Below are 25,419 nucleotides of genomic sequence, written 5' to 3' on the forward strand. Positions count from 1 at the left end.
AGGAACAGTTATTACCCCTCAGCCATCAGGAAGGAGGTACAGGAGCCTCAGGACCCACACAACCAGTTTCAGGAACAGTTATTACCCCTCAACCATCAGGAAGGAGGTACAGGAGCCTCGGGACGCACACCGCCAGGTTCAGGAACAGTAATTACCGTCAACCATCAGGAAGGAGGTACAGGAGCCTAAGGACCCACACAGCCAGGTTCAGGAACAGTTACTACCCCTCAACCATCAGGAAGGAGGTACAGGAGCTTCAGGACACACACCACCAGATTCAGGAACAGTTATCACCCCTCAACCATCCGGAAGGAGGTACAGGAGCCTCAGGACCCACACCACCAGGTTCAGAAACAGTTATTACCTCCCAACCATCAGGAAGGAGGTACAGGAGCCTCAGGACTCACACCACCAGGTTCAGGAACAGTTATTAACCCCTCAACTATCAGGAAGGAGGTACAGGAGCCTCAGGACACACACCACCAGGTTCAGGAACAGTTATTACCCCTCAGCCATCAGGAAGGAGGTACAGGAGCCTCAGGACCCACACAACCAGTTTCAGGAACAGTTATTACCCCTCATCCATCAGGAAGGAGGTACAGGAGCCTCGGGACACACACAACCAGGTTCAGGAACAGTTATTACTCCTCAACCATCAGGAAGGAGTTACAGGAGCCTCAGGACGCACACCACCAGGTTCAGGAACAGTAATTACCCTCAACCATCAGGAAGGAGGTACAGGAGCCTAAGGACCCACACAACCAGGTTCAGGAACAGTTACTACCCCTCAACCATCAGGAAGGATGTACAGGAGCCTCAGGACCCACACCACCAGGTTCAGAAACAGTTATTACCTCCCAACCATCAGGAAGGAGGTACAGAAGCCTCAGGACCCACACCACCAGGTTCAGAAACAGTTATTACCTCCCAACCATCAGGAAGGAGGTACAGGAGCCTCAGGACTCACACCACCAGGTTCAGGAACAGTTATTAACCCCTCAACTATCAGGAAGGAGGTACAGGAGCCTCAGGACACACACCACCAGGTTCAGTGACAGTTATTACCCCTCAGCCATCAGGAAGGAGGTAGTGGAGCCTCAGGACACACACCACCAGGTTCAGGGACAGTTATTACCCCTCAACCATCAGGAAGGAGGTACAGGAGCCTCAGGACCCACACCACCAGGTTCAGAAACAGTTATTACCTCCCAACCATCAGGAAGGAGGTACAGGAGCCTCAGGACTCACACCACCAGGTTCAGGAACAATTATTAACCCCTCAGCCATCAGGAAGGAGGTACAGGAGCCTCGGGACACACACCCCCAGATTCAGGGACAGTTATTACCCCTCAGCCATCAGGAATGAGGTACAGGAGCCTCAGGACACACACCACCAGGTTCAGGGACAGTTATTACCCCACAGCCCTCAGGAAGGAGGTAGTGGAGCCTCAGGACACACACCACCAGGTTCAGGGACAGTTATTACCCCCCAGCCATCAGGAAGGAGGTACAGGAGCCTCAGGACACACACCACAAGGTTCAGGAACTGTTATTACCCCTCAATCATCAGGAAGGAAGTACAGGAGCCTCAGGACACACAACACCAGGTTCAGGAACAGTTATTACCCCTCAATCATCAGGAAGAAGGTACAGGAGCCTCGGGACACACACCACCAGGTTCAGGGACAGTTATTACCCCTCAACCATCAGGAAGGAACTACAGGAGCCTCAGGACACACACCACCAGGTTCAGGAACAGTTATTACCCCTCCGCCATCAGGAAGGAGGTACAGGAGCTTCAGGACACACACCACCAGATTCAGGAACAGTTATCACCCCTCAACCATCAGGAAGGATGTACAGGAGCCTCAGGACCCACACCATCAGGTTCAGAAACAGTTATTACCTCCCAACCATCAGGAAGGAGGTACAGGAGCCTCAGGACTCACACCACCAGGTTCAGGAACAGTTATTAACCCCTCAGCCATCAGGAAGGAGGTACAGGAGCCTCGGGACACACACCCCCAGATTCAGGGACAGTTATTACACCTCAGCCATCAGGAAGGAGGTACTGGAGCCTCAGGACACACACCACCAGGTTCAGGAACAGTTATTACCCTCAAGCATCAGGAAGGAGGTACAGGAGCCTAAGGACTCACACCACCAGGTTCAGGAACAGTTATTAACCCCTCAACTATCAGGAAGGAGGTACAGGAGCCTCAGGACACACACCACCAGGTTCAGGAACTGGTATTAACCCCTCAGCTATCAGGAAGGAGGTACAGGAGCCTCAGGACACACACCACCAGGTTCAGTGACAGTTATTACCCCTCAGCCATCAGGAAGGAGGTACAGGAGCCTCAGGATCCACACAACCAGTTTCAGGAACAGTTATTACCCCTCATCCATCAGGAAGGAGGTACAGGAGCCTCGGGACACACACAACCAGGTTCAGGAACAGTTATTACCCCTCAACTATCAGGAAGGAGGTACAGGAGCCTCAGGACACACACCACCAGGTTCAGGAACAGTTATTAACCCCTCAGCTATCAGGAAGGAGGTAGTGGAGCATCAGGACACACACCACCAGGTTCAGGGGCAGTTATTACCCCTCAGCCATCAGGAAGGAGGTAGTGGAGCCTCAGGACACACACCACCAGGTTCAGGGACAGTTATTACCCCTCAACCATCAGGAAGGAGGTACAGGAGCCTCAGGACCCACACCACCAGGTTCAGAAACAGTTATTACCTCCCAACCATCAGGAAGGAGGTACAGGAGCCTCAGGACTCACACCACCAGGTTCAGGAACAATTATTAACCCCTCAGCCATCAGGAAGGAGGTACAGGAGCCTCGGGACACACACCCCCAGATTCAGGGACAGTTATTACCCCTCAACCATCAGGAAGGAGGTACAGGAGCCTCAGGACCCACACAACCAGTTTCAGGAACAGTTATTACCCCTCAACCATCAGGAAGGAGGTACAGGAGCCTCGGGACGCACACCACCAGGTTCAGGAACAGTAATTACCGTCAACCATCAGGAAGGAGGTACAGGAGCCTCGGGACGCACACCACCAGGTTCAGGAACAGTAATTACCGTCAACCATCAGGAAGGAGGTACAGGAGCCTCAGGACCCACACCACCAGGTTCAGAAACAGTTATTACCTCCCAACCATCAGGAAGGAGGTACAGGAGCCTCAGGACTCACACCACCAGGTTCAGGAACAGTTATTAACCCCTCAACTATCAGGAAGGAGGTACGGGAGCCTCAGGACACACACCACCAGGTTCAGGAACAGTTATTACCCCTCAGCCATCAGGAAGGAGGTACAGGAGCCTCAGGACCCACACAACCAGTTTCAGGAACAGTTATTACCCCTCATCCATCAGGAAGGTGGTACAGGAGCCTCGGGACACACACAACCAGGTTCAGGAACAGTTATTACTCCTCAACCATCAGGAAGGAGGTACAGGAGCCTCAGGACGCACACCACCAGGTTCAGGAACAGTAATTACCCTCAACCATCAGGAAGGAGGTACAGGAGCCTAAGGACCCACACAACCAGGTTCAGGAACAGTTACTACCCCTCAACCATCAGGAAGGATGTACAGGAGCCTCAGGACCCACACCACCAGGTTCAGAAACAGTTATTACCTCCCAACCATCAGGAAGGAGGTACAGAAGCCTCAGGACCCACACCACCAGGTTCAGAAACAGTTATTACCTCCCAACCATCAGGAAGGAGGTACAGGAGCCTCAGGACTCACACCACCAGGTTCAGGAACAGTTATTAACCCCTCAACTATCAGGAAGGAGGTACAGGAGCCTCAGGACACACACCACCAGGTTCAGTGACAGTTATTACCCCTCAGCCATCAGGAAGGAGGTATAGGAGCCTCAGGATCCACACAACCAGTTTCAGGAACAGTTATTACCCCTCATCCATCAGGAAGGAGGTACAGGAGCCTCTGGACACACACAACCAGGTTCAGGAACAGTTATTACCCCTCAACTATCAGGAAGGAGGTACAGGAGCCTCAGGACACACACCACCAGGTACAGGAACAGTTATTAACCCCTCAGCTATCAGGAAGGAGGTAGTGGAGCCTCAGGACACACACCACCAGGTTCAGGGACAGTTATTACCCCTCAGCCATCAGGAAGGAGGTAGTGGAGCCTCAGGACACACACCACCAGGTTCAGGGACAGTTATTACCCCTCAACCATCAGGAAGGAGGTACAGGAGCCTCAGGACCCACACCACCAGGTTCAGAAACAGTTATTACCTCCCAACTATCAGGAAGGAGGTACAGGAGCCTCAGGACTCACACCACCAGGTTCAGGAACAATTATTAACCCCTCAGCCATCAGGAAGGAGGTACAGGAGCCTCGGGACACACACCCCCAGATTCAGGGACAGTTATTACCCCTCAGCCATCGGGAATGAGGTACAGGAGCCTCAGGACACACACCACCAGGTTCAGGGACAGTTATTACCCCACAGCCATCAGGAAGGAGGTAGTGGAGCCTCAGGACACACACCACCAGGTTCAGGGACAGTTATTACCCACCAGCCATCAGGAAGGAGGTACAGGAGCCTCAGGACACACACCACAAGGTTCAGGAACTGTTATTACCCCTCAATCATCAGGAAGGAAGTACAGGAGCCTCAGGACACACAACACCAGGTTCAGGAACAGTTATTATCCCTCAATCATCAGGAAGAAGGTACAGGAGCCTCGGGACACACACCACCAGGTTCAGGGACAGTTATTACCCCTCAACCATCAGGAAGGAACTACAGGAGCCTCAGGACACACACCACCAGGTTCAGGAACAGTTATTACCCCTCCGCCATCAGGAAGGAGGTACAGGAGCTTCAGGACACACACCACCAGATTCAGGAACAGTTATCACCCCTCAACCATCAGGAAGGATGTACAGGAGCCTCAGGACCCACACCATCAGGTTCAGAAACAGTTATTACCTCCCAACCATCAGGAAGGAGGTACAGGAGCCTCAGGACTCACACCACCAGGTTCAGGAACAGTTATTAACCCCTCAGCCATCAGGAAGGAGGTACAGGAGCCTCGGGACACACACCCCCAGATTCAGGGACAGTTATTACACCTCAGCCATCAGGAAGGAGGTACTGGAGCCTCAGGACACACACCACCAGGTTCAGGAACAGTTATTACCCTCAAGCATCAGGAAGGAGGTACAGGAGCCTAAGGACTCACACCACCAGGTTCAGGAACAGTTATTAACCCCTCAACTATCAGGAAGGAGGTACAGGAGCCTCAGGACACACACCACCAGGTTCAGGAACTGGTATTAACCCCTCAGCTATCAGGAAGGAGGTACAGGAGCCTCAGGACACACACCACCAGGTTCAGTGACAGTTATTACCCCTCAGCCATCAGGAAGGAGGTACAGGAGCCTCAGGATCCACACAACCAGTTTCAGGAACAGTTATTACCCCTCATCCATCAGGAAGGAGGTACAGGAGCCTCGGGACACACACAACCAGGTTCAGGAACAGTTATTACCCCTCAACTATCAGGAAGGAGGTACAGGAGCCTCAGGACACACACCACCAGGTTCAGGAACAGTTATTAACCCCTCAGCTATCAGGAAGGAGGTAGTGGAGCATCAGGACACACACCACCAGGTTCAGGGACAGTTATTACCCCTCAGCCATCAGGAAGGAGGTAGTGGAGCCTCAGGACCCACACCACCAGGTTCAGAAACAGTTATTACCTCCCAACCATCAGGAAGGAGGTACAGGAGCCTCAGGACTCACACCACCAGGTTCAGGAACAATTATTAACCCCTCAGCCATCAGGAAGGAGGTACAGGAGCCTCGGGACACACACCCCCAGATTCAGGGACAGTTATTACCCCTCAACCATCAGGAAGGAGGTACAGGAGCCTCAGGACCCACACAACCAGTTTCAGGAACAGTTATTACCCCTCAACCATCAGGAAGGAGGTACAGGAGCCTCGGGACGCACACCACCAGGTTCAGGAACAGTAATTACCGTCAACCATCAGGAAGGAGGTACAGGAGCCTCAGGACCCACACCACCAGGTTCAGAAACAGTTATTACCTCCCAACCATCAGGAAGGAGGTACAGGAGCCTCAGGACTCACACCACCAGGTTCAGGAACAGTTATTAACCCCTCAACTATCAGGAAGGAGGTACGGGAGCCTCAGGACACACACCACCAGGTTCAGGAACAGTTATTACCCCTCAGCCATCAGGAAGGAGGTACAGGAGCCTCAGGACCCACACAACCAGTTTCAGGAACAGTTATTACCCCTCATCCATCAGGAAGGAGGTACAGGAGCCTCGGGACACACACAACCAGGTTCAGGAACAGTTATTACTCCTCAACCATCAGGAAGGAGGTACAGGAGCCTCAGGACGCACACCACCAGGTTCAGGAACAGTAATTACCCTCAACCATCAGGAAGGAGGTACAGGAGCCTAAGGACCCACACAACCAGGTTCAGGAACAGTTACTACCCCTCAACCATCAGGAAGGATGTACAGGAGCCTCAGGACCCACACCACCAGGTTCAGAAACAGTTATTACCTCCCAACCATCAGGAAGGAGGTACAGAAGCCTTAGGACCCACACCACCAGGTTCAGAAACAGTTATTACCTCCCAACCATCAGGAAGGAGGTACAGGAGCCTCAGGACTCACACCACCAGGTTCAGGAACAGTTATTAACCCCTCAACTATCAGGAAGGAGGTACAGGAGCCTCAGGACACACACCACCAGGTTCAGTGACAGTTATTACCCCTCAGCCATCAGGAAGGAGGTATAGGAGCCTCAGGATCCACACAACCAGTTTCAGGAACAGTTATTACCCCTCATCCATCAGGAAGGAGGTACAGGAGCCTCTGGACACACACAACCAGGTTCAGGAACAGTTATTACCCCTCAACTATCAGGAAGGAGGTACAGGAGCCTCAGGACACACACCACCAGGTACAGGAACAGTTATTAACCCCTCAGCTATCAGGAAGGAGGTAGTGGAGCCTCAGGACACACACCACCAGGTTCAGGGACAGTTATTACCCCTCAGCCATCAGGAAGGAGGTAGTGGAGCCTCAGGACACACACCACCAGGTTCAGGGACAGTTATTACCCCTCAACCATCAGGAAGGAGGTACAGGAGCCTCAGGACCCACACCACCAGGTTCAGAAACAGTTATTACCTCCCAACTATCAGGAAGGAGGTACAGGAGCCTCAGGACTCACACCACCAGGTTCAGGAACAATTATTAACCCCTCAGCCATCAGGAAGGAGGTACAGGAGCCTCGGGACACACACCCCCAGATTCAGGGACAGTTATTACCCCTCAGCCATCAGGAATGAGGTACAGGAGCCTCAGGACACACACCACCAGGTTCAGGGACAGTTATTACCCCACAGCCATCAGGAAGGAGGTAGTGGAGCCTCAGGACACACACCACCAGGTTCAGGGACAGTTATTAACCCCCAGCCATCAGGAAGGAGGTACAGGAGCCTCAGGACACACACCACAAGGTTCAGGAACTGTTATTACCCCTCAATCATCAGGAAGGAAGTACAGGAGCCTCAGGACACACAACACCAGGTTCAGGAACAGTTATTACCCCTCAATCATCAGGAAGAAGGTACAGGAGCCTCGGGACACACACCACCAGGTTCAGGGACAGTTATTACCCCTCAACCATCAGGAAGGAACTACAGGAGCCTCAGGACACACACCACCAGGTTCAGGAACAGTTATTACCCCTCAGCTATCAGGAAGGAGGTACAGGAGCTTCAGGACACACACCACCAGATTCAGGAACAGTTATCACCCCTCAACCATCAGGAAGGATGTACAGGAGCCTCAGGACCCACACCACCAGGTTCAGAAACAGTTATTACCTCCCAACCATCAGGAAGGAGGTACAGGAGCCTCAGGACTCACACCACCAGGTTCAGGAACAGTTATTAACCCCTCAGCCATCAGGAAGGAGGTACAGGAGCCTCGGGACACACACCCCCAGATTCAGGGACAGTTATTACACCTCAGCCATCAGGAAGGAGGTACTGGAGCCTCAGGACACACACCACCAGGTTCAGGAACAGTTATTACCCTCAAGCATCAGGAAGGAGGTACAGGAGCCTAAGGACTCACACCACCAGGTTCAGGAACAGTTATTAACCCCTCAACTATCAGGAAGGAGGTACAGGAGCCTCAGGACACACACCACCAGGTTCAGTGACAGTTATTACCCCTCAGCCATCAGGAAGGAGGTACAGGAGCCTCAGGATCCACAGAACCAGTTTCAGGAACAGTTATTACCCCTCATCCATCAGGAAGGAGGTACAGGAGCCTCGGGACACACACAACCAGGTTCAGGAACAGTTATTACCCCTCAACTATCAGGAAGGAGGTACAGGAGCCTCAGGACACACACCACCAGGTTCAGGAACAGTTATTAACCCCTCAGCTATCAGGAAGGAGGTAGTTGTGCCTCAGGACACACACCACCAGGTTCAGGGACAGTTATTACCCCTCAGCCATCAGGAAGGAGGTAGTGGAGCCTCAGGACACACACCACCAGGTTCAGGGACAGTTAATACCCCTCAACCATCAGGAAGGAGGTACAGGAGCCTCAGGACCCACACCACCAGGTTCAGAAACAGTTATTACCTCCCAACCATCAGGAAGGAGGTACAGGAGCCTCAGGACTCACACCACCAGGTTCAGGAACAATTATTAACCCCTCAGCCATCAGGAAGGAGGTACAGGAGCCTCGGGACACACACCCCCAGATTCAGGGACAGTTATTACCCCTCAGCCATCAGGAATGAGGTACAGGAGCCTCAGGACACACACCACCAGGTTCAGGGACAGTTATTACCCCACAGCCATCGGGAAGGAGGTAGTGGAGCCTCAGGACACACACCACCAGGTTCAGGGACAGTTATTACCCCTCAGCCATCAGGAAGGAGGTACAGGAGCCTCAGGACACACACCACAAGGTTCAGGAACTGTTATTACCCCTCAATCATCAGGAAGGTAGTACAGGAGCCTCAGGACACACAACACCAGGTTCAGGAACAGTTATTACCCCTCAATCATCAGGAAGAAGGTACAGGAGCCTCGGGACACACACCACCAGGTTCAGGGACAGTTATTACCCCTCAACCATCAGGAAGGAACTACAGGAGCCTCAGGACACACACCACCAGGTTCAGGAACAGTTATTACCCCTCAGCCATCAGGAAGGAGGTACAGGAGCTTCAGGACACACACCACCAGATTCAGGAACAGTTATCACCCCTCAACCATCAGGAAGGAGGTACAGGAGCCTCAGGACCCACACCACCAGGTTCAGAAACAGTTATTACCTCCCAACCATCAAGAAGGAGATACAGGAGCCTCAGGACTCACACCACCAGGTTCAGGAACAGTTATTAACCCCTCAGCCATCAGGAAGGAGGTACAGGTGCCTCGGGACACACACCCCCAGATTCAGGGACAGTTATTACACCTCAGCCATCAGGAAGGAGGTACTGGAGCCTCAGGACACACACCACCAGGTTCAGGAACAGTTATTACCCCTCAACTATCAGGAAGGAGGTACAGGAGCCTCAGGACACACTCCACCAGGTTCAGCGACAGTTATTAACCCCTCAGCTATCAGGAAGGAGGTAGTGGAGCCTCAGGACCCACACAACCAGGTTCAGGAACAGTTACTACCCCTCAACCATCAGGAAGGATGTACAGGAGCCTCAGGACCCACACCACCAGGTTCAGAAACAGGTATTACCTCCCAACCATCAGGAAGGAGGTACAGGAGCCTCAGGACCCACACCACCAGGTTCAGAAACAGTTATTACCTCCCAACCATCAGGAAGGAGGTACAGGAGCCTCAGGACTCACACCACCAGGTTCAGGAACAGTTATTAACCCCTCAACTATCAGGAAGGAGGTACAGGAGCCTCAGGACACACACAACCAGGTTCAGGAACAGTTATTACCCCTCAACTATCAGGAAGGAGGTACAGGAGCCTCAGGACACACACCACCAGGTTCAGGAACTGTTATTAACCCCTCAGCTATCAGGAAGGAGGTAGTGGAGCCTCAGGACACACACCACCAGGTTCAGGGACCGTTATTACCCCTCAGCCATCAGGAAGGAGGTAGTGGAGCCTCAGGACACACACCACCAGGTTCAGGGACAGTTATTACCCCTCAAACATCAGGAAGGAGGTACAGGAGCCTCAGGACCCACACCACCAGGTTCAGAAACAGTTATTACCTCCCAACCATCAGGAAGGAGGTACAGGAGCCTCAGGACTCACACCACCAGGTTCAGGAACAATTATTAACCACTCAGCCATCAGGAAGGAGGTACAGGAGCCTCGGGACACACACCCCCAGATTCAGGGACAGTTATTACCCCTCAACCATCAGGAAGGAACTACAGGAGCCTCAGGACACACCACCAGGTTCAGGAACAGTTATTACCCCTCAGCCATCAGGAAGGAGGTACAGGAGCTTCAGGACACACACCACCAGATTCAGGAACAGTTATCACCCCTCAACCATCAGGAAGGAGGTACAGGAGCCTCAGGACCCACACCACCAGGTTCAGAAACAGTTATTACCTCCCAACCATCAGGAAGGAGGTACAGGAGCCTCGGGACACACACCCCCAGATTCAAGGACTGTTATTACACCTCAGCCATCAGGAAGGAGGTACCGGAGCCTCAGGACACACACCACCAGGTTCAGGAACAGTTATTACCCCTCAACTATCAGGAAGGAGGTACAGGAGCCTCAGGACACACTCCACCAGGTTCAGCGACAGTTATTAACCCCTCAGCTATCAGGAAGGAGGTAGTGGAGCCTCAGGACCCACACAACCAGGTTCAGGAACAGTTACTACCCCTCAACCATCAGGAAGGATGTACAGGAGCCTCAGGACCCACACCACCAGGTTCAGAAACAGTTATTACCTCCCAACCATCAGGAAGGAGGTACAGGAGCCTCAGGACCCACACCACCAGGTTCAGAAACAGTTATTACCTCCCAACCATCAGGAAGGAGGTACAGGAGCCTCAGGACTCACACCACCAGGTTCAGGAACAGTTATTAACCCCTCAACTATCAGGAAGGAGGTACAGGAGCCTCAGGACACACACAACCAGGTTCAGGAACAGTTATTACCCCTCAACTATCAGGAAGGAGGTACAGGAGCCTCAGGACACACACCACCAGGTTCAGGAACTGTTATTAACCCCTCAGCTATCAGGAAGGAGGTAGTGGAGCCTCAGGACACACACCACCAGGTTCAGGGACCGTTATTACCCCTCAGCCATCAGGAAGGAGGTAGTGGAGCCTCAGGACACACACCACCAGGTTCAGGGACAGTTATTACCCCTCAACCATCAGGAAGGAGGTACAGGAGCCTCAGGACCCACACCACCAGGTTCAGAAACAGTTATTACCTCCCAACCATCAGGAAGGAGGTACAGGAGCCTCAGGACTCACACCACCAGGTTCAGGAACAATTATTAACCACTCAGCCATCAGGAAGGAGGTACAGGAGCCTCGGGACACACACCCCCAGATTCAGGGACAGTTATTACCCCTCAGCCATCAGGAAGGAGGTACAGGAGCCTCAGGACTCACACCACCAGGTTCAGGGACAGTTATTACCCGACAGCCATCAGGAAGGAGGTAGTGGAGCCTCAGGACACACACCACCAGGTTCAGGGACAGTTATTACCCCTCAGCCATCAGGAAGGAGGTACAGGAGCATCAGGACACACACCACAAGGTTCAGGAACTGTTATTACCCCTCAATCATCAGGAAAGAAGTACAGGAGCCTCAGGACACACAACACCAGGTTCAGGAACAGTTATTACCCCTCAATCATCAGGAAGAAGGTACAGGAGCCTCGGGACACACACCCCCAGATTCAGGGACAGTTAATACCCCTCAGCCATCAGGAAGGAGGTACAGGAGCCTCAGGTCCCAGACCACCAGGTTCAGGAGCAGTTATTACCCCTCAGCCATCAGGATGGAGGTACAGGAGCCTCGGGACACACACCACCAGGTTCAGGAGCAGTTATTACCACTCAGCAATCAGGAAGGAGGTATAGGAGCCTCAGGTCGCACACCACCAGGTTCAGGGACAGTTATTACCCCTCAACCATCAGGAAGGAACTACAGGAGTCTCAGGACACACACCACCAGGTTCAGGAACAGTTATTACCCCTCAGCCATCAGGAAGGAGGTACAGGAGCCTCAGGACCCACACAACCAGTTTCAGGAACAGTTATTACCCCTCAACCATCAGGAAGGAGGTACAGGAGCCTCGGGATGCACACCACCAGGTTCAGGAACAGTAATTACTGTCAACCATCAGGAAGGAGGTACAGGAGCCTAAGGACCCACACAGCCAGGTTCAGGAACAGTTACTACCCCTCAACCATCAGGAAGGAGGTACTGGAGCCTCAGGACACACACCACCAGGTTCAGGAACAGTTATTACCCCTCAACTATCAGGAAGGAGGTACAGGTGCCTCAGGACACACACCACCAGGTTCAGGAACAGTTATTAACCCCTCAGCTATCAGGAAGGAGGTAGTGGAGCCTCAGGACACACACCACCAGGTTCAGGGACAGTTATTACCCCTCAGCCATCAGGAAGGAGGTAGTGGAGCCTCAGGACACACACCACCAGGTTCAGGGACAGTTATTACCCCTCAACCATCAGGAAGGAGGTACAGGAGCCTCAGGACCCACACCACCAGGTTCAGAAACAGTTATTACCTCCCAACCATCAGGAAGGAGGTACAGGAGCCTCAGGACTCACACCACCAGGTTCAGGAACAGTTATTAACCCCTCAGCCATCAGGAAGGAGGTACAGGAGCCTCGGGACACACACCCCCAGATTCAGGGACAGTTATTACCCCTCAGCTATCAGGAAGGAGGTACAGGAGCCTCAGGACACACACCACCAGGTTCAGGGACAGTTATTACCCCACAGCCATCAGGAAGGAGGTAGTGGAGCCTCAGGACACACACCACCAGTTTCAGGGACAGTTATTACCCCTCAGCCATCAGGAAGGAGGTACTGGAGCCTCAGGACACACAACACAAGGTTCAGGAACTGTTATTACCCCACAATCATCAGGAAGGAAGTATAGGAGCCTCAGGACACACACCACCAGGTTCAGGAACAGTTATTACCCCTCAATCATCAGGAAGAAGGTACAGGAGCCTCGGGACACACACCCCCAGATTCAGGGACAGTTATTACCCCTCAGCCATCTGGAAGGAGGTACAGGAGCCTCAGGTCCCAGACCACCAGGTTCAGGAGCAGTTATTACCCCTCAACCATCAGGAAGGATGTACAGGAGCCTCAGGACCCACACCACCAGGTTCAGAAACAGGTATTACCTCCCAACCATCAGGAAGGAGGTACAGGAGCCTCAGGACCCACACCACCAGGTTCAGAAACAGTTATTACCTCCCAACCATCAGGAAGGAGGTACAGGGGCCTCAGGACTCACACCACCAGGTTCAGGAACAGTTATTAACCCCTCAACTATCAGGAAGGAGGTACAGGAGCCTCAGGACACACACAACCAGGTTCAGGAACAGTTATTACCCCTCAACTATCAGGAAGGAGTTACAGGAGCCTCAGGACACACACCACCAGGTTCAGGAACTGTTATTAACCCTTCAGCTATCAGGAAGGAGGTAGTGGAGCCTCAGGACACACACCACCAGGTTCAGGGACCGTTATTACCCCTCAGCCATCAGGAAGGAGGTAGTGGAGCCTCAGGACACACACCACCAGGTTCAGGGACAGTTATTACCCCTCAACCATCAGGAAGGAGGTACAGGAGCCTCAGGACCCACACCACCAGGTTCAGAAACAGTTATTACCTCCCAACCATCAGGAAGGAGGTACAGGAGCCTCAGGACTCACACCACCAGGTTCAGGAACAATTATTAACCACTCAGCCATCAGGAAGGAGGTACAGGAGCCTCGGGACACACACCCCCAGATTCAGGGACAGTTATAACCCCTCAATCATCAGGAAGAAGGTACAGGAGCCTCGGGACACACACCACCAGGTTCAGGGACAGTTATTACCCCTCAACCATCAGGAAGGAACTACAGGAGCCTCAGGACACACACCACCAGGTTCAGGAACAGTTATTACCCCTCAGCCATCAGGAAGGAGGTACAGGAGCTTCAGGACACACACCACCAGATTCAGGAACAGTTATCACCCCTCAACCATCAGGAAGGAGGGACAGGAGCCTCAGGACCCACACCACCAGGTTCAGAAACAGTTATTACCTCCCAACCATCAGGAAGGAGGTACAGGAGCCTCAGGACTCACACCACCAGGTTCAGGAACAGTTATTAACCCCTCAGCCATCAGGAAGGAGGTACAGGAGCCTCGGGACACACACCCCCAGATTCAGGGACAGTTATTACACCTCAGCCGTCAGGAAGGAGGTACCGGAGCCTCAGGACACACACCACCAGGTTCAGGAACAGTTATTACCCCTCAACTATCAGGAAGGAGGTACAGGAGCCTCAGGACACACTCCACCAGGTTCAGCGACAGTTATTAACCCCTCAGCTATCAGGAAGGAGGTAGTGGAGCCTCAGGACCCACACAACCAGGTTCAGGAACAGTTACTACCCCTCAACCATCAGGAAGGATGTACAGGAGCCTCAGGACCCACACCACCAGGTTCAGAAACAGTTATTACCTCCCAACCATCAGGAAGGAGGTACAGGAGCCTCAGGACCCACACCACCAGGTTCAGAAACAGTTATTACCTCCCAACCATCAGGAAGGAGGTACAGGAGCCTCAGGACTCACACCACCAGGTTCAGGAACAGTTATTAACCCCTCAACTATCAGGAAGGAGGTACAGGAGCCTCTGGACACACACAACCAGGTTCAGGAACATTTATTACCCCTCAACTATCAGGAAGGAGGTACAGGAGCCTCAGGACACACACCACCAGGTTCAGGAACTGTTATTAACCCCTGAGCTATCAGGAAGGAGGTAGTGGAGCCTCAGGACACACACCACCAGGTTCAGGGACCGTTATTACCCCTCAGCCATCAGGAAGGAGGTAGTGGAGCCTCAGGACACACACCACCAGGTTCAGGGACAGTTATTACCCCTCAACCATCAGGAAGGAGGTACAGGAGCCTCAGGACCCACACCACCAGGTTCAGAAACAGTTATTACCTCCCAACCATCAGGAAGGAGGTACAGGAGCCTCAGGACTCACACCACCAGGTTCAGGAACAATTATTAACCACTCAGCCATCAGGAAGGAGGTACAGGAGCCTCGGGACACACACCCCCAGATTCAGGGACAGTTATTACCCCTCAGCCATCAGGAAGGAGGTACAGGAGCCTCAGGACACACACCACCAGGTTCAGGGACAGTTATTACCCGACAGCCATCAGGAAGGAGGTAGTGGAGCCTCAGGACACACACCACCAGGTTCAGGGACAGTTATTACCCCTCAGCCATCAGGAAGGAGGTACAGGAGCATCAGGACACACACCACAAGGTTCAGGAACTGTTATTACCCCTCAATCATCAGGAAAGAAGTACAGGAGCCTCAGGACACACACCACCAGGTTCAGGAACAGTTATTACCCCTCAATCATCAGGAAGAAGGTACAGGAGCCTCGGGACACACACCCCCAGATTCAGGGACAGTTAATACCCCTCAGCCATCAGGAAGGAGGTACAGGAGCCTCAGGTCCCAGACCACCAGGTTCAGGAGCAGTTATTACCCCTCAGCCATCAGGATGGAGGTACAGGAGCCTCGGGACACACACCACCAGGTTCAGGAGCAGTTATTACCACTCAGCAATCAGGAAGGAGGTATAGGAGCCTCAGGTCGCACACCACCAGGTTCAGGGACAGTTATTACCCCTCAACCATCAGGAAGGAACTACAGGAGTCTCAGGACACACACCACCAGGTTCAGGAACAGTTATTACCCCTCAGCCATCAGGAAGGAGGTACAGGAGCCTCAGGACCCACACAACCAGCTTCAGGAACAGTTATTACCCCTCAACCATCAGGAAGGAGGTACAGGAGCCTCGGGATGCACACCACCAGGTTCAGGAACAGTAATTACTGTCAACCATCAGGAAGGAGGTACAGGAGCCTAAGGACCCACACAGCCAGGTTCAGGAACAGTTACTACCCCTCAACCATCAGGAAGGAGGTACTGGAGCCTCAGGACACACACCACCAGGTTCAGGAACAGTTATTACCCCTCAACTATCAGGAAGGAGGTACAGGTGCCTCAGGACACACACCACCAGGTTCAGGAACAGTTATTAACCCCTCAGCTATCAGGAAGGAGGTAGTGGAGCCTCAGGACACACACCACCAGGTTCAGGGACAGTTATTACCCCTCAGCCATCAGGAAGGAGGTAGTGGAGCCTCAGGACACACACCACCAGGTTCAGGGACAGTTATTACCCCTCAACCATCAGGAAGGAGGTACAGGAGCCTCAGGACCCACACCACCAGGTTCAGAAACAGATATTACCTCCCAACCATCAGGAAGGAGGTACAGGAGCCTCAGGACTCACACCACCAGGTTCAGGAACAGTTATTAACCCCTCAGCCATCAGGAAGGAGGTACAGGAGCCTCGGGACACACACCCCCAGATTCAGGGACAGTTATTACCCCTCAGCTATCAGGAAGGAGGTACAGGAGCCTCAGGACACACACCACCAGGTTCAGGGACAGTTATTACCCCACAGCCATCAGGAAGGAGGTAGTGGAGCCTCAGGACACACACCACCAGTTTCAGGGACAGTTATTACCCCTCAGCCATCAGGAAGGAGGTACTGGAGCCTCAGGACACACAACACAAGGTTCAGGAACTGTTATTACCCCACAATCATCAGGAAGGAAGTATAGGAGCCTCAGGACACACACCACCAGGTTCAGGAACAGTTATTACCCCTCAACCATCAGGAAGAAGGTACAGGAGCCTCGGGACACACACCCCCAGATTCAGGGACAGTTATTACCCCTCAGCCATCTGGAAGGAGGTACAGGAGCCTCAGGTCCCAGACCACCAGGTTCAGGAGCAGTTATTACCCCTCAACCATCAGGAAGGAGGTACAGGAGCCTCAGGACACACACCACCTGGTTCAGGAACAGTTATTAACCCCTCAGCTATCAGGAAGGAGGTAGTGGAGCCTCAGGACCCACACAACCAGGTTCAGGAACAGTTATTACCCCCTCAACCATCAGGAAGGAGGTACAGGAGCCTTGGGACACACACCACCAGGTTCAAGATCAGTTATTACCCCTCAGCCATCAGGATGGAGGTACAGGAGCCTCGGGACACACACCACCAGGTTCATGAGCAGTTATTACCACTCAGCAATCAGGAAGGAGGTATAGGAGCCTCAGGTCGCACACCACCAGGTTCAGGGACGGTTATTACCCCTCAATCATCAGGAAGGAAGTATAGGAGCCTCAGGACACACACCACCAGGTTCAGGAACAGTTATTACCCCTCAATCATCAGGAAGGAAATACAGGAGCCTCGGGACACACACCACCAGGTTCAGGAACAGTTATTACCCCTCAGCCATCAGGAAGGAGGTACAGGAGCTTCAGGACACACACCACCAGATTCAGGAACAGTTATCACACCTCAACCATCAGGAAGGAGGTACAGGAGCCTCAGGACCCACACCACCAGATTCAGAAACAGTTATTACCTCCCAACCATCAGGAAGGAGGTACAGGAGCCTCAGGACACACCACCAGGTTCAGGAACAGTTATTAACCCCTCAGCCATCAGGAAGGAGGTACAGGAGCCTCGGGACACACCCCCCAGATTCAGGGACAGTTATTACCCCTCAGCCATCAGGAAGGAATTACTGGAGCCTCAGAACACACACCAGCAGGTTCAGGAACCGTTATTACCCCTCAACTATCAGGAAGGAGGTACAGGAATCTCAGGACACACACCACCAGGTTCAGGAACAGTTATTAACCCCTCAGCTATCAGGAAGGAGGTGGTGGAGCCTCAGGACACACACCACCAGGTTCAGGGACAGTTATTACCCCTCAGCCATCAGGAAGGAGGTACAGGAGCCTCAGGACCCACACCACCAGGTTCAGAAACAGTTATTACCTCCCAACCATCAGGAAGGAGGTACAGGAGCCTCAGGACTCACACCACCAGGTTCAGGAACAGTTATTATCCCCTCAGCCATCAGGAAGGAGGTACAGGAGCCTCAGGACACACACCACAAGGTTCAGGAACTGTTATTACCCCTCAGCCATCAGGAAGGAAGTACAGGAGCCTCAGGACACACACCACCAGGTTCAGGGACAGTTATTACCCCTCAACCATCAGGAAGGAGGTACAGGAGCCTCAGGACCCACACCACCAGGTTCAGAAACAGATATTACCTCCCAACCATCAGGAAGGAGGTACAGGAGCCTCAGGACTCACACCACCAGGTTCAGGAACAGTTATTAACCCCTCAGCCATCAGGAAGGAGGTACAGGAGCCTCGGGACACACACCCCCAGATTCAGGGACAGTTATTACCCCTCAGCTATCAGGAAGGAGGTACAGGAGCCTCAGGACACACACCACCAGGTTCAGGGACAGTTATTACCCCACAGCCATCAGGAAGGAGGTAGTGGAGCCTCAGGACACACACCACCAGTTTCAGGGACAGTTATTACCCCTCAGCCATCAGGAAGGAGGTACTGGAGCCTCAGGACACACAACACAAGGTTCAGGAACTGTTATTACCCCACAATCATCAGGAAGGAAGTATAGGAGCCTCAGGACACACACCACCAGGTTCAGGAACAGTTATTACCCCTCAACCATCAGGAAGAAGGTACAGGAGCCTCGGGACACACACCCCCAGATTCAGGGACAGTTATTACCCCTCAGCCATCTGGAAGGAGGTACAGGAGCCTCAGGTCCCAGACCACCAGGTTCAGGAGCAGTTATTACCCCTCAACCATCAGGAAGGAGGTACAGGAGCCTCAGGACACACACCACCTGGTTCAGGAACAGTTATTAACCCCTCAGCTATCAGGAAGGAGGTAGTGGAGCCTCAGGACCCACACAACCAGGTTCAGGAACAGTTATTACCCCCTCAACCATCAGGAAGGAGGTACAGGAGCCTTGGGACACACACCACCAGGTTCAAGATCAGTTATTACCCCTCAGCCATCAGGATGGAGGTACAGGAGCCTCGGGACACACACCACCAGGTTCATGAGCAGTTATTACCACTCAGCAATCAGGAAGGAGGTATAGGAGCCTCAGGTCGCACACCACCAGGTTCAGGGACGGTTATTACCCCTCAATCATCAGGAAGGAAGTATAGGAGCCTCAGGACACACACCACCAGGTTCAGGAACAGTTATTACCCCTCAATCATCAGGAAGGAAATACAGGAGCCTCGGGACACACACCACCAGGTTCAGGAACAGTTATTACCCCTCAGCCATCAGGAAGGAGGTACAGGAGCTTCAGGACACACACCACCAGATTCAGGAACAGTTATCACACCTCAACCATCAGGAAGGAGGTACAGGAGCCTCAGGACCCACACCACCAGATTCAGAAACAGTTATTACCTCCCAACCATCAGGAAGGAGGTACAGGAGCCTCAGGACACACCACCAGGTTCAGGAACAGTTATTAACCCCTCAGCCATCAGGAAGGAGGTACAGGAGCCTCGGGACACACCCCCCAGATTCAGGGACAGTTATTACCCCTCAGCCATCAGGAAGGAATTACTGGAGCCTCAGAACACACACCAGCAGGTTCAGGAACCGTTATTACCCCTCAACTATCAGGAAGGAGGTACAGGAATCTCAGGACACACACCACCAGGTTCAGGAACAGTTATAAACCCCTCAGCTATCAGGAAGGAGGTAGTGGAGCCTCAGGACACACACCACCAGGTTCAGGGACAGTTATTACCCCTCAGCCATCAGGAAGGAGGTACAGGAGCCTCAGGACCCACACCACCAGGTTCAGAAACAGTTATTACCTCCCAACCATCAGGAAGGAGGTACAGGAGCCTCAGGACTCACACCACCAGGTTCAGGAACAGTTATTATCCCCTCAGCCATCAGGAAGGAGGTACAGGAGCCTCAGGACACACACCACAAGGTTCAGGAACTGTTATTACCCCTCAATCATCAGGAAGGAAGTACAGGAGCCTCAGGACACACACCACCAGGTTCAGGAACAGTTATTACCCCTCAATCATCAGGAAGAAGGTACAGGAGCCTCGGGACACACACCCCCAGATTCACGGACAGTTATTACCCCTCAGCCATCAGGAAGGAGGTACAGGAGCCTCAGGTCCCAGACCACCAGGTTCAGGAGCAGTTATTACCACTCAATCATCAGGAAGAAGGTACAGGAGCCTTGGGACACACACCACCATGTTCAAGATCAGTTATTACCCCTCAGCCATCAGGATGGAGGTACAGGAGCGTCGGGACACACACCACCAGGTTCAGGAGCAGTTATTTCCACTCAGCAATCAGGAAGGAGGTATAGGAGCCGCAGGTCGCACACCACCAGGTTCAGGGACAGTTATTACCCCTCAACCATCAGGAAGGAACTACAGGAGCCTCAGGACACACACCACCAGGTTCAGGAACAGTTATTACCCCTCAGCCATCAGGAAGGAGGTACAGGAGCCTCAGGACCCACACAACCAGTTTCAGGAACAGTTATTACCCCTCAACCATCAGGAAGGAGGTACAGGAGCTTCAGGACACACACCACCAGATTCAGGAACAGTTATCACCACTCAACAATCAGGAAGGAGGTACAGGAGCCTCAGGACCCACACCACCAGGTTCAGAAACAGTTATTACCTCCCAACCATCAGGAAGCAGGGACAGGATCCTCGGGACACACACCCCCAGATTCAGGGACAGTTATTACCCCTCAGCTATCAGGAAGGAGGTACAGGTGCCTCAGGACACACACCACCAGATTCAGGAACAGTTATTAACCCCTCAGCTATCAGGAAGGAGGTAGTGGAGCCTCAGGACACACACCACCAGGTTCAGGGACAGTTATTACCCCTCAACCATCAGGAAGGAGGTACAGGAGCCTCAGGACCCACACCACCAGGTTCAGAAACAGTTATTACCTCCCAACCATCAGGAAGGAGGTACAGGAGCCTCAGGACTCACACCACCAGGTTCAGGAACAGTTATTAACCCCTCAGCCATCAGGAAGGAGGTACAGGAGCCTCGGGACACACACCCCCAGATTCAGGGACAGTTATTACCCCTCAGCTATCAGGAAGGAGGTACAAGAGCCTCAGGACACACACCACCAGGTTCAGGGACAGTTATAACCCCACAGCCATCAGGAAGGAGGTGGTGGAGCCTCAGGACACACACCACCAGTTTCAGGGACAGTTATTACCCCTCAGCCATCAGGAAGGAGGTACTGGAGCCTCAGGACACACAACACAAGGTTCAGGAACTGTTATTACCCCACAATCATCAGGAAGGAAGTATAGGAGCCTCAGGACACACACCACCAGGTTCAGGAACAGTTATTACCCCTCAATCATCAGGAAGAAGGTACAGGAGCCTCGGGACACACACCCCCAGATTCAGGGACAGTTATTACCCCTCAGCCATCTGGAAGGAGGTACAGGAGCCTCAGGTCCCAGACCACCAGGTTCAGGAGCAGTTATTACCCCTCAACCATCAGGAAGGAGGTACAGGAGCCTCAGGACACACACCACCTGGTTCAGGAACAGTTATTAACCCCTCAGCTATCAGGAAGGAGGTAGTGGAGCCTCAGGACCCACACAACCAGGTTCAGGAACAGTTATTACCCCCTCAACCATCAGGAAGGAGGTACAGGAGCCTTGGGACACACACCACCAGGTTCAAGATCAGTTATTACCCCTCAGCCATCGGGATGGAGGTACAGGAGCCTCGGGACACACACCACCAGGTTCATGAGCAGTTATTACCACTCAGCAATCAGGAAGGAGGTATAGGAGCCTCAGGTCGCACACCACCAGGTTCAGGGACGGTTATTACCCCTCAATCATCAGGAAGGAAGTATAGGAGCCTCAGGACACACACCACCAGGTTCAGGAACAGTTATTACCCCTCAATCATCAGGAAGGAACTACAGGAGCCTCAGGACACACACCACCAGGTTCAGGAACAGTTATTACCCCTCAGCCATCAGGAAGGAGGTACAGGAGCTTCAGGACACACACCACCAGATTCAGGAACAGTTATCACACCTCAACCATCAGGAAGGAGGTACAGGAGCCTCAGGACCCACACCACCAGATTCAGAAACAGTTATTAACCCCTCAGCCATCAGGAAGGAGGTACAGGAGCCTCGGGACACACCCCCCAGATTCAGGGACAGTTATTACCCCTCAGCCATCAGGAAGGAGGTACTGGAGCCTCAGGACACACACCAGCAGGTTCAGGAACCGTTATTACCCCTCAACTATCAGGAAGGAGGTACAGGAATCTCAGGACACACACCACCAGGTTCAGGAACAGTTATTAACCCCTCAGCTATCAGGAAGGAGGGAGTGGAGCCTCAGGACACACACCACCAGGTTCAGGGACAGTTATTACCCCTCAGCCATCAGGAAGGAGGTACAGGAGCCTCAGGACCCACACCACCAGGTTCAGAAACAGTTATTACCTCCCAACCATCAGGAAGGAAGTACAGGAGCCTCAGGACTCACACCACCAGGTTCAGGAACAGTTATTAACCCCTCAGCCATCAGGAAGGAGGTACAGGAGCCTCAGGACACACACCACAAGGTTCAGGAACTGTTATTACCCCTCAATCATCAGGAAGGAAGTACAGGAGCCTCAGGACACACACCACCAGGTTCAGGAACAGTTATTACCCCTCAATCATCAGGAAGAAGGTACAGGAGCCTCGGGACACACACCCCCAGATTCACGGACAGTTATTACCCCTCAGCCATCAGGAAGGAGGTACAGGAGCCTCAGATCCCAGACCACCAGGTTCAGGAGCAGTTATTACCACTCAGCAATCAGGAAGGAGGTAAAGGAGCCTCAGGTCGCACACCACCAGTTTCAGGGACAGTTATTACCCCTCAACCATCAGGAAGGAGGTACAGGAGCCTCCGGACCCACACAACCAGGTTCAGGAACAGTTATTACCCCCTCAACCATCAGGAAGGAGGTACAGGAGCCTTGGGACACACACCACCATGTTCAAGATCAGTTATTACCCCTCAGCCATCAGGATGGAGGTACAGGAGCGTCGGGACACACACCACCAGGTTCAGGAGCAGTTATTTCCACTCAGCAATCAGGAAGGAGGTATAGGAGCCGCAGGTCGCACACCACCAGGTTCAGGGACAGTTATTACCCCTCAACCATCAGGAAGGAACTACAGGAGCCTCAGGACACACACCACCAGGTTCAGGAACAGTTATTACCCCTCAGCCATCAGGAAGGAGGTACAGGAGCCTCAGGACCCACACAACCAGTTTCAGGAACAGTTATTACCCCTCAACCATCAGGAAGGAGGTACAGGAGCTTCAGGACACACACCACCAGATTCAGGAACAGTTATCACCACTCAACCATCAGGAAGGAGGTACAGGAGCCTCAGGACCCACACAACCAGTTTCAGGAACAGTTATTACCCCTCATCCATCAGGAAGGATGTACAGGAGCCTCGGGACACACACAACCAGGTTCAGAAACAGTTATTACTCCTCAACCATCAGGAAGGAGGTACAGGAGCCTCAGGACGCACACCACCAGGTTCAGGAACAGTAATTACCTTCAACCATCAGGAAGGAGGTTCAGGAGCCTAAGGACCCACACCACCAGATTCAGGAACAGTTATCACACCTCAACCATCAGGAAGGAGGTACAGGAGCCTCAGGACCCACACCACCAGATTCAGAAACAGTTATTACCTCCCAACCATCAGGAAGGAGGTACAGGAGCCTCAGGACACACCACCAGGTTCAGGAACAGTTATTAACCCCTCAGCCATCAGGAAGGAGGTACAGGAGCCTCGGGACACACCCCCCCAGATTCAGGTACAGTTATTACCCCTCAGCCATCCGGAAGGAGGTACAGGAGCCTCAGGACTCACACAACCAGTTTCAGGAACAGTTATTACCCCTCATCCATCAGGAAGGATGTACAGGAGCCTCGGGACACACACAACCAGGTTCAGAAACAGTTATTACTCCTCAACCATCAGGAAGGAGGTACAGGAGCCTCAGGACGCACACCACCAGGTTCAGGAACAGTAATTACCCTCAACCATCAGGAAGGAGGATCAGGAGCCTAAGGACCCACACCACCAGATTCAGGAACAGTTATCACACCTCAACCATTAGGAAGGAGGTACAGGAGCCTCAGGACCCACACCACCAGATTCAGAAACAGTTATTACCTCCCAACCATCAGGAAGGAGGTACAGGAGCCTCAGGACACACCACCAGGTTCAGGAACAGTTATTAACCCCTCAGCCATCAGGAAGGAGGTACAGGAGCCTCAGGACCCACACCACCAGGTTCAGAAACAGTTATTACCTCCCAACCATCAGGAAGGAGGTACAGGAGCCTCAGGACTCACACCACCAGGTTCAGGAACAGTTATTAACCCCTCAGCCATCAGGAAGGAGGTACAGGAGCCTCGGGACACATACCCCCAGATTCAGGGACAGTTATTACCCCTCAGCTATCAGGAAGGAGGTACAGGAGCCTCAGGACACACACCACCAGGTTCAGGGACAGTTATAACCCCACAGCCATCAGGAAGGAGGTAGTGGTGCCTCAGGACACACACCACCAGTTTCAGGGACAGTTATTACCCCTCAGCCATCAGGAAGGAGGTACTGGAGCCTCAGGACACACAACACAAGGTTCAGGAACTGTTATTACCCCACAATCATCAGGAAGGAAGTATAGGAGCCTCAGGACACACACCACCAGGTTCAGGAACAGTTATTACCCCTCAATCATCAGGAAGAAGGTACAGGAGCCTCGGGACACACACCCCCAGATTCAGGGACAGTTATTACACCTCAGCCATCTGGAAGGAGGTACAGGAGCCTCAGGTCCCAGACCACCAGGTTCAGGAGCAGTTATTACCCCTCAACCATCAGGAAGGAGGTACAGGAGCCTCAGGACCCACACAACCAGGTTCAGGAACAGTTATTACCCCCTCAACCATCAGGAAGGAGGTACAGGAGCCTTGGGACACACACCACCAGGTTCAAGATCAGTTATTACCCCTCAGCCATCGGGATGGAGG

The sequence above is a fragment of the Hypanus sabinus genome (assembly GCF_030144855.1).
Source record: "Hypanus sabinus isolate sHypSab1 chromosome X1 unlocalized genomic scaffold, sHypSab1.hap1 SUPER_X1_unloc_8, whole genome shotgun sequence".
Lineage (NCBI taxonomy): Eukaryota > Metazoa > Chordata > Chondrichthyes > Myliobatiformes > Dasyatidae > Hypanus > Hypanus sabinus.